General features: G+C 40.8%; 1 protein-coding gene across 14 annotated transcripts in view; it reads right to left on the reverse strand.

Annotated features, from left to right (window-relative positions):
• Positions 1-9,743, reverse strand: part of LOC140728571 (receptor-type tyrosine-protein phosphatase mu-like) — a 994,862-nt gene that overhangs the window by 56,966 nt on the left and 928,153 nt on the right. The gene's annotated exons all lie outside the window — the stretch shown is intronic.

Here is a 9,743-nt window from a genome sequence, read left to right on the forward strand (position 1 = left end):
AGTTCCCAAGGAATAAAGTCGTAACCTATTCAATCTTTCCTTCTGACTCAGGTCCTGCTTGTATAACAGCATCCTTATAAATAGAAGGCAACATCCTTGTAAATTTCTTCTATACTCTTTCAACCTTCACCATTCCCTATTCTCTCTTTCACCTTATCTCCTTACCTGCCCATCACTTTCCTCTGGTGCTCCTCCCCCTTTTCTTTCTTTCATCACCTCTTCCTCCTCCTCCTGATTTCATCTATCACCTTGTGCTTCTTCCTGTCTCCCCCCCCCCCCCCCCACTTTCTGACTCTGAATCCTCATCTTTTTCTCTTTAATCCTGGTGAAGATTGACAATACTCTTTTCCATAGATGCTGCCTGGCCTGCTGAGCTCCTCCAGCATTTTGTGTTTGCCAGTCCCTTTCCAGTTCAGGTGCAAACTATATCTTGTGTGCAGATCCCACCTTTCCTGGAAGAGAGCCTAATGATCTAAAAATCTTATGCCCTTCCTCTGAAACCAACTCCTTAGCCATGTCTTAAAATGTATAATCTTCCCATTTCTGACCTCAATGGCATGTGGTATGGTAACTATGGAGATTATAACTCTGCCTTTTAACAAAGCACCTAACTCCCTGAACTTCCTTTGCAGAACCTTGCCACTCTTTCTACCTACATGAACCACGACCGCTGGCTGTTCACTACCTTCCCCCCCACCCCCACCCCCCCCCACTTCAGAATGCTGCAGACTCAATCCAAGATGTTTCGGACCCTAGTACCCAGGAAGCAACATACCATCAGGGAATCTCGTTCTCATCCACACACCTTCTGTTCTCCTAACTAACGAATCTCCTATCACCACAGCACACCTCCTCTCCCCTCTTCTCTTCTGAGTTGCAGATTCAGACTCAGTGCCAGAGACCTGACCACCATGACTTCCCTCTGACAGGTCTTTCAGTATCCTGTAGGTTTCAGTGAGAAAGTTTTCAGCTTTCTGAACTCACCCAGAAAAATCAAACTCTCTTCGTGTATTAAGCCTTTCACTCCTGGGATCATTCTTGTTAACTTCCTCTGGACTCTCTCCAGCATCATCACATCTTTCCTTGGATATATCACCCAAAATTGCTCACAATATTCCAGTCCTCTCAAAATGAAAGCTAGCATTGCATTTATTTTCAATACTATGGACTCAAGCTGAGGAAATCCTAAACTAGGACTCCCAAGTGCTCTACCATTTCTGACGGCTGAATTTTCTCCTCATTTAGAAAATGTTCCACACCACGTTCCTCCTTCCAAAGTGCCTAACCTCACACTCCCCTATGCTGTATTCCACCTGCCCCTTCTTTGCCTGGTCTCCCAACCTGTCCAAATTCTTCTGCAGAGTTTCTACCTGCCTGCTCCTCCACCTATCTTAATATCATCTGCAAACTTGGCCACAATGCCATCAATTCCTTCATTCAGATCATTAACGTGTAAAGTGAAAGATTGCAGTGCCAATGCTGACCTTTGGTCACGGGCAGCCATTCCAAAATGTTCCCCTTTATCCAGATTTTCTGATTTCAGCCAATCTTTAATTCATGCTAGTGCCTTTCCTCGTGTGTAGTGCCTTGTGAAAGACCTCCAGAAGATACTGGCATATAACATGATCAACTCTCTTTCATCTAACCTGCTTGTTAACTCATCAAAGAATTCTGGCAGATTCGCCAGGCAAGATCTTCCCTTCACAAATCAGGGGAAATCATAAATTCACCAACAGGGGATACCTAGCTGAAACAGAATAAACAAATAAAAACAGAAAATACTGGTCTTGACTGGAATGAATAAACCTTTTAAAAAAGGTCTGTTATGATTGTTACTACTATGAAAAAGGGAAATTTATTTTCAAAAACTTTTTAGAATAACATAGGCAAGAACATTGGTTATCATCCAGACAAGACTACTTCTCATTTCAATTATTTTTATCTATTCTGCTCTTCCTATCTCCGTTTCATATTGCAATATCTCATTCAAAGACCTTTGGTGATTTTGGCTTCAACATTCTACTCATGAATCTTATATTTTTCTGTGTAAATGAATTCCTCTTCATTTTATCTTTTAGCTTTGTAAAGATTACTTTCCATCAGAACCTAGTAAAAATACTCTGCAGATCAGGCAGCATCTGCGTAGAGTGAAAATGGACATGTTTACAAAAATCACAAAGAAGTCAGAGATTTAAATATTAAGATGCAGAGAAAAAGAATTGGACTTGAATGGAATACATTGCTGGGAACCTCTTTCTTTGTTCTATCTGTAGGGAACTGGAGTTTGAGAAATAAAGGAAATGTGAGAGAGGGGCTCCATCAACCACAGTCGTACTGAAGCCATGTTTCCTGTAAAATAATACTTCAGATATCCTGGAATGAAAGATCTCATTTTATGAACAGATGCAGTGGACCGGGAGAAACTGACAGAAAGGACTGCACCCTTTCAAGAGACAGGGTAGAAAGAGACATGGTCTAGGTAGATATAGTGGTCAGTAAGTTTATAGTAAACATCCGTGGAAGCTACTCTCTTGAGATTCAGGAAAGAGAGAGAGAAGTACCAAAAATGAATTTGAGAGTGGGATAGAAGTTAGTTGCAAAGCTGATAAAATTGATGCCTTGGAAATAGTGCTAATATAGTCATTGACGTCACAGAGAAAAGTTGGGGAGTGGCACCACAGAAAGACTGAAACAATCACTGTTCCGTGTAGCCAAAGAAAATACAGGTGCAGCTAGGAGAGCCAATTTCTATATCTTTGATTTGTAGGAAGTGGGAGTATTCAACAGATAAGTTGTTCAGGGCAAGAATAGGTTTGGCCAGGGTAGGAGAACATTGATGGAAGGGATCACCAGATCTTTGCTTCAGAAAGAAGCAGAAGACTTTAACACCTTCTTCATGAAGTATGGTGGCTGGGAAGGATGTGGACAATTGAGGTGATTGATGTTGCAAAGGTGTTTGAAGATTAAAAGATCAAAAGTAAAAGGTAAAAGATAAATTAAATTGTCAGAGACATGAAGAGGGGTCATCAGTGGGATGGCATTGGAAATCCTTGCCAAGGAAATGGGCATGGAGTTGGAGGTATCACTCACAAAATCTTGCATTATGCTGATGATATATTGCTGTTTATCTCTAATGTTGAGACCTCGTTACCTTGTGTACTTTCTTTACTCTCCCGTTTTAGCCAGTTTTCAGGATATAAATTGAACCTACATAAGAGTGAATTATTCCTTTAAATAATTTGGTATCAATTAATACTAATCTCCCTTTTAAGGAATCAATTGACTTATTCAGGTGTAACAGTCACTAAGAATTACAAACTCCTGTTTAAAGAAAAGGTTCTTACTTTATTGAATCATGTAAAATAGATATCATTAAATTGGTCACCTCTTTCAATTTCGTTGATTGAACAAATTAATTCTATTAAAATGAATATTCTACCTAAATGTATATATCTTTTTCAGGGTTTACCCATTTTTATTCCTAAATCCTATTTTGACTCTCTTGATTCCATTTTATTCTCTTATATATGGAAAAATAAACATCCTTGTTTAAATAAAGTTCACCTTCAAAAATCTAAAAAGTCTGGAGGTTTAGCCTTACCTAATTTTAGGTTTTATTACTGGGCAGTTAATATACGATATCTTACGTTTTGGCTATATTATATTAATTATGTAGATTGTCCGGTATGGGTTTCTTTAGAAGCTAACTCTGATAATAAATTTTCTATTATTTCTCTTCTTGGATCCCCACTTCCTCTATCTGTAAGTAAACTGACTGATAATTTAATAGTTAAACATACTCTGAGGATCTAGATACAATTTAGAAAACACTTTGGTTTATTGAGATTTTCCCTTTCAAGTCCCATGTATTCTATTTTTTTAAACTCTCCATGACTGATTTAGTTTTTAAAGAATGGGACAGGTTGGGTATTAAATGTTTTTGGGATCTGTTTGTTGGAGGAAACCTTTTTTAATTTGAGCAATTGTCGGCCAACTATAGCTTACCCAAAACTCACTTTTTTAGATATTTACAAATTAGAGACTTATGAAGATCTCAATTATGCACATTTCCTATAAGAAGTTACTAGACGTAATTTTTAGTCGGACACCTTTTCATAATGGTTCAATATCTAATATTTATGGTATGTTACTGGAGATGAAAGAATGTTCCTTTAGACAAAATTAAGAATCTCTGGGAACAAGATTTACAGACATCAATATCTGAGGAAACTTGGAATTAAATTTTTAAACTGGAAATCCTTGCCAAAGAAATGGGCATGGAGTTGGAGGTGGCAGGGAAGAGCTTGATATCATGATAGGCTTCAAGTATATTAAATAATTTGAGCAGTTTTGAAAGGTTTCTGTAAAAACTGTCACTGTGAAAGATGCAGTTTTACACCAAAAGTAATGTTTGAGCCTACAGCACTGAGTTCATCACACAACACAACTAATTTCTCAGCTGGAAAATGTTTGGCCTCTGTTCACTTTGTCAATGAAAATAAAATACTAATGGCTTCCCTGTGGCTTTAAATCTGTTGAGTTGTATGGAATTTCATTCCTCTATGCTGGATTAATCTTTCTCAACTGATGAGATGCTTCCAGAAATAACAAAATTAGAGACTTCTCATATTTTGAATGCTGTTTCCATTTTTGTGAGTTGACAGACAGACTCCGTTGCAGGGACAGCCAAACACTCTCTTTAAATTGCCACTCTAGTGCCACTGAAATGAAAGCCTCGAGTTTTCTGATAACGCTAGTGTGCTCACATTCTGATTGGTCTTTTGCTTCCTAAAACTTCCCTACTTGCTTCCAAAATCACTTCAGTTTCATGAGGCAGGTGCCTGGTCAGGACAAGTGGCCCAGGATGGAAGATAGATTTCAAGAGGTTAAAGAGATAAGGAGAGACAGAGTAAGAATTTAACTTCAATAATCAGAAAGACGGTGACAAATCCCTCGAACCTGTCTGCCATTTAATAAGAACCAGCCCCATACAACTGCCCTTTCTCCAGAATCCTTAATATAGTTTGATTAATCTTAACTAAGGTTAACAACTGAGTTCACATCAATTGCTGTTTGCAGAATAGGAAAATAAATTTTTACAACCTGCTGCATATAGAACAGCTTGCAAACTTCAGTCCTGATAGACCTGGATGTAAGGCTCACATTGTCCTGATTTCTCCAAACGGCTGAAAAAGTTTCTCTATATTTGTCCCCATTATTCCACATAATAACGAGTGCTTCACCACACCTTCTAAATTCTAAAGAATACAATCCTAATTGGTGTAATTTATCTTCATTATTCAACCCAGATATAATTCTGGTATCACATACAAAATGCTGGAGGATCTCAGCAGGTCAGGCAGCATTGATGGAAATGAATAAATAGTCAACGTTTTGACCAAGACCCTTCTTCAGGACTGAAAAGGAGGGGGGTGGGGAAGATGCCAGAATAAAAAGGTGGGGGAAGGAAAGGAGGCTAGCCAGAAGGTGATCAGTGAAGCTATCTAGGTGGGAAAAGTTAAGGGCTAGCGAAGAAGGAACCAGATAGGAGAAGAGAATGGATCATAGGGGAAAGAGAAGGAGGAAAGGACCCAAGGGGAAGTGAGAGGAGATGTAAGGCCAGAGGGGACTGGGAGGGAGTCTTTTTTACCAGAAGGAGAAATGGATATTCACGCTGTCAGGTTGGAGCCCACCCATACAGAATATAAGGTGTTGTTCCTTCACCCTGAGGATGACCTCATCTTGGCATAAGAGGAGATCTTGGACTGACATGTCGGAATGGGAATGGGAATTAAAATGTTGGCCACTGGGAAATCCCGCTTTAGGCAGATGGAGCCAAGGTGATCGACGAAGAAGTCCCCTAATTTAAGACGGCTCTCATATATGTACAGAAGGCCAAATTGGGAGCATCATAGACGACCCCAGTAGATTCCCTGGTAGGACTGTTCGGGGCCCAGAATGGAGGTGTGGAAGGAGGTGAATGGTCAGGTGTAGCACCTAAGCTATTTGCAGGGATAAGTGCCGGGCAGGAGATTAGTGGGGAAGGATAAATGGACAAAGGAATCGGGGAGGGAGCGAACTCTGCAGAAAGCGGGGTGTGGGGATTGGAAGACGTTGTGGAAGCTTACGGGGTGGTAGGTCAGGGCAAGAGGATCTCTATCACTACTAAGGTGGTGGGAAGATGGGGTGAGCACAGAAGTTAGAGAAATGGAAGAGACACGGGTGAGAGCAACATCACTAGTGGAGGAAGGGAAGCCTTGTTCTTTGAAGATGGAGGACATCTCTGATGTTCCAGACTGGAAAGTCATATCCTGGAAATAGATGCAGTGGAGGTAAAGGAACTGAAAAAAGTGAATAGCATTTTCACAGGAGACAGGTTGAGAAGAGGTATAGTCAAGGTAACCATGGAAATCGGTAGGTTTATAAAAGAATTTGATTGACAGCTTGTCTCCAGAGTTGGAGACAGACAGACTGAGAAAGGGAGGAAGGTATCAGTAATGGACCAAGTGAATTTAAGGGCAAAGTGGAAGTTAAGAGGCAAAGTTCATGAAATTGACAAGATCAGTATGCGTGCATGAAGCAGCACCAATGCAGTCATCAACGCAGCGGAGGAAGAGGCGAGGAGTATTAACGGGGAAGGCTTTGAACATGGACTGTTCTACATAGCCAATAAAGAGGCAGACATAGCTGCGGCCACGCAATTTGCAGTCTGAAGGTGTTTGGGGGTCATTGGAACCAGCATTAGCGGTGGTGGAATCTGGGTGGCGTAGGAAACTGGGTTGGCAACAATAGTGTCACCAGTCCAGAGGCGTCATGAGCTGTTGTAGTGGAGTTGGAGAGATTCTGGCATGCCTATGCTGCACTTCCTTCAATGCTGTTCAATCTTCTTTACGAGCTGGTGTCCAGAAATACTTAGAGTGTTTCAGGTGTATCAGGATGATAAATGTGAGATTTGGGTAACCAAAGGCCAGTGTGGATCACTGAAGACAAGAAGGCAAATAAGATTTGGTTGGGGTCAGCATGGGAGGTACAAGGTACAATTTGTAATGTATGCGATGCAAGGCTTTATACACATGGGAATATTGCTCTTAGGTTTGTCCCATAGCACTTGGCTTTCTCGGCATCAAACACCCTTGAATATAATCCTTTTCCGATTAGTTACCAGTGACTAGTGGTGTTTCGCAGGGGTCTGTGCTGGGATCGCTTCTTCTTACATTGCATGTCAATGAATTGGATGATGGAATTGATGGCTTTGTTGCCAAGTTTGCAGCTGATATGAAGTTAGGTGGAGGAACAGGTAGTACTGAGGAAGCAGAGAGGCTGCAGAAGGATTTAGACAGATTAGGAGAATGGACAAAGAGGTGGCAGATGGAATCAGAGTCGGGAAATGCATGGTCACAATTCTGGTAGAAGGAATAAAAGCAAAGACTGTTTTCCTGATCGGGAGAAAATTCAAAAATCCGAGGCACAATTGGATGTGGGAGTCCTCATGCAGGGTTCCCTGAAGATTAATTTGCAAGTTGAGTCAGTGGTGAGGAAGGTGACTGCAACATTAGCATTCATTTCAAGAGGATGAGAATATAAAAGCAAGGACATAATGCTGAGGCTTTATAAGGTTTTGGTGAGGTCTCACTTGGAGTATTGTGAGCAGTTTTGGATCCCATATCTTGGAAAGGAAACAATTCAGAGGAGGTTCACGAGAAAGATTCTGGGAATAAAAGTGTTATCATATGAGCAGTGATTGGAGGCTTTGGGCCTGTACTTACTGGAATTTAGAAAAATGAGGGGGATCTCATTGAAACTTATCGAATGTTGAAAGGCCTATAGAGAGTGAATGTGAAGACAATGTTTCTTTTGGGAGTCTAGGATCACAGAGCACAGCTTCATTATAGAGGATTTCCATTTAGAACAGAGATGAGGAGGAACTTCTTCAGTCAGAGGATCGTGAATCTGTGAGATATTTCACCGGGTGCATTTAAGGTGGAGGTTGATAGGTTCTGATTAGTCAGGGTGTGAAAGGTTATAGAGAGAAGGCAGGAAAATGGGATTCAGAGGGAAATGGATAAAGAAATGGCAGATCAGACTCGATGGGCTGAATGGCTTGATTCTATTCCTATGTCTTATGGCCTTATAAAAGTTGGTAGGAGATGATGTATTTGTACAAGATGCTAGTGTGGCTACACCTGGAGTACTGTGTTCATTCTTGTTCACCCTGCTATAGGAAAGACATTCTTAAATTGGAAAGAATGCAGAAAAGATTTACAAGAATGTTGCCAGGACTTGAAATCCTGAGATATAGGAAGAGGATGGGCAGGCTAAGACTTTATTCCTTGGAGCATAAGAGCCTGGGTGCTGACCTTATAGATAAAATCATGAGGAGCTTAGAATGCACCTTTTTCCCAAGGTTGGGGAATCAAGAACTAAAGGGTATAAGTTTGAGTTGAGAGGGGAAAGATTTAATAGGCACTTGAGGGGAAAATTCTTCAGACAGAGGGTGGTAGGTATGCAGAATGAGCTGCCTGAGGAAGTGGTTGAAGCAGGTACAATAGCACGTTTTAAAAGATGGTTTGTGAAAAAGGTTAAATAGATAAAAAGGTTCAAGGTTATGGGCCAGGGTCTGTCAAATAGGACCAGCATGAATACCATGGATCAGTTGGACTGAAGGGCCTTTTTCGTTTTGTATGACTCTAAGACTCTCTTACAAAATATTTTTCCTACAAAAGGAGATCTTTTATTCTGTGGATTTGCACATAAATATTCTCAAAGTCACAAGGCACCTGAGTAATTATTCAGCCAGTGTGGGTCCAATAAGCCTTAATTAGACACCTCAGAGACCAGAGACCTAAAGCACAAAGTGACTCCAGTAAGTAATAACAAAACAACAGCTTTTTTTGGGAGATGCAGTTCACTGTCTCAACAAACTGCCAGCCAACCCTCAGCCGTCCATTAAATTAAATATATTTTCCTGCTAAACATATTGAAAAGTCATTAAGTAAAATTGCCACTTGTGATTTTGCAATTTAATGCAATAGGACTGTCAGCTAAGGCAGCAGATGGATCTCTGTTAATGGCACATCAGGTTTAGTCTCAATGCAAGCAGGGCCAGTGTGAGCAGTTACGTGATATGCTGCTGTAAAGATTGGTTTGTTGGAGGAAAACAGTCAAAGCACTGCTTTTATGTGACTTTGATATCAGCAACAGAGAGAACAGCCTCTGTAAAGGAAAATAAATGTGTGGAGGGATATTGACTCTTCTCAGACCCCTGTAGTGTGCGATGAATTGGTGTGGAGACTGCTTAACCCTGCGTCTGACCTCGGGAGTGTGTGATGGGACGGTGCAGATGGACACTAACTCTGCGTCTGACCCCCGGGAGTGAATGATGGGACGATGTGAACAGAGCTTCACTTGAGTGAAAATAAAAAAAGTCCTTTACTGGCAGCACATGAGTTAGGAACAGAGTCCACTTTCAAGAGGTGCAGCCTATAACACATGAACCAGAAACTTTTCTGTGGCTCCTGAATCCTCTGCAGAGGGCACACATGTATCTCAGGTAAGGTGAGTTCATTTATAATGATTAAAAATTGCTTTGAGGGTGAGTGAGTGTGCTACAGGGAGCCCACAGCAGAATTTCCTATTTGTTTATACACTGGTTTATATTCATTTGTAAGATCCGAACGTCACTGGCAATACCAGCATTAATTATTACCTTAAATTGAGGAGAAAGTTAAAAGTCAAAAATCATT

This window comes from Hemitrygon akajei, chromosome 1 (genome assembly GCF_048418815.1).
Source record: "Hemitrygon akajei chromosome 1, sHemAka1.3, whole genome shotgun sequence".
Classification (NCBI taxonomy): domain Eukaryota; kingdom Metazoa; phylum Chordata; class Chondrichthyes; order Myliobatiformes; family Dasyatidae; genus Hemitrygon; species Hemitrygon akajei.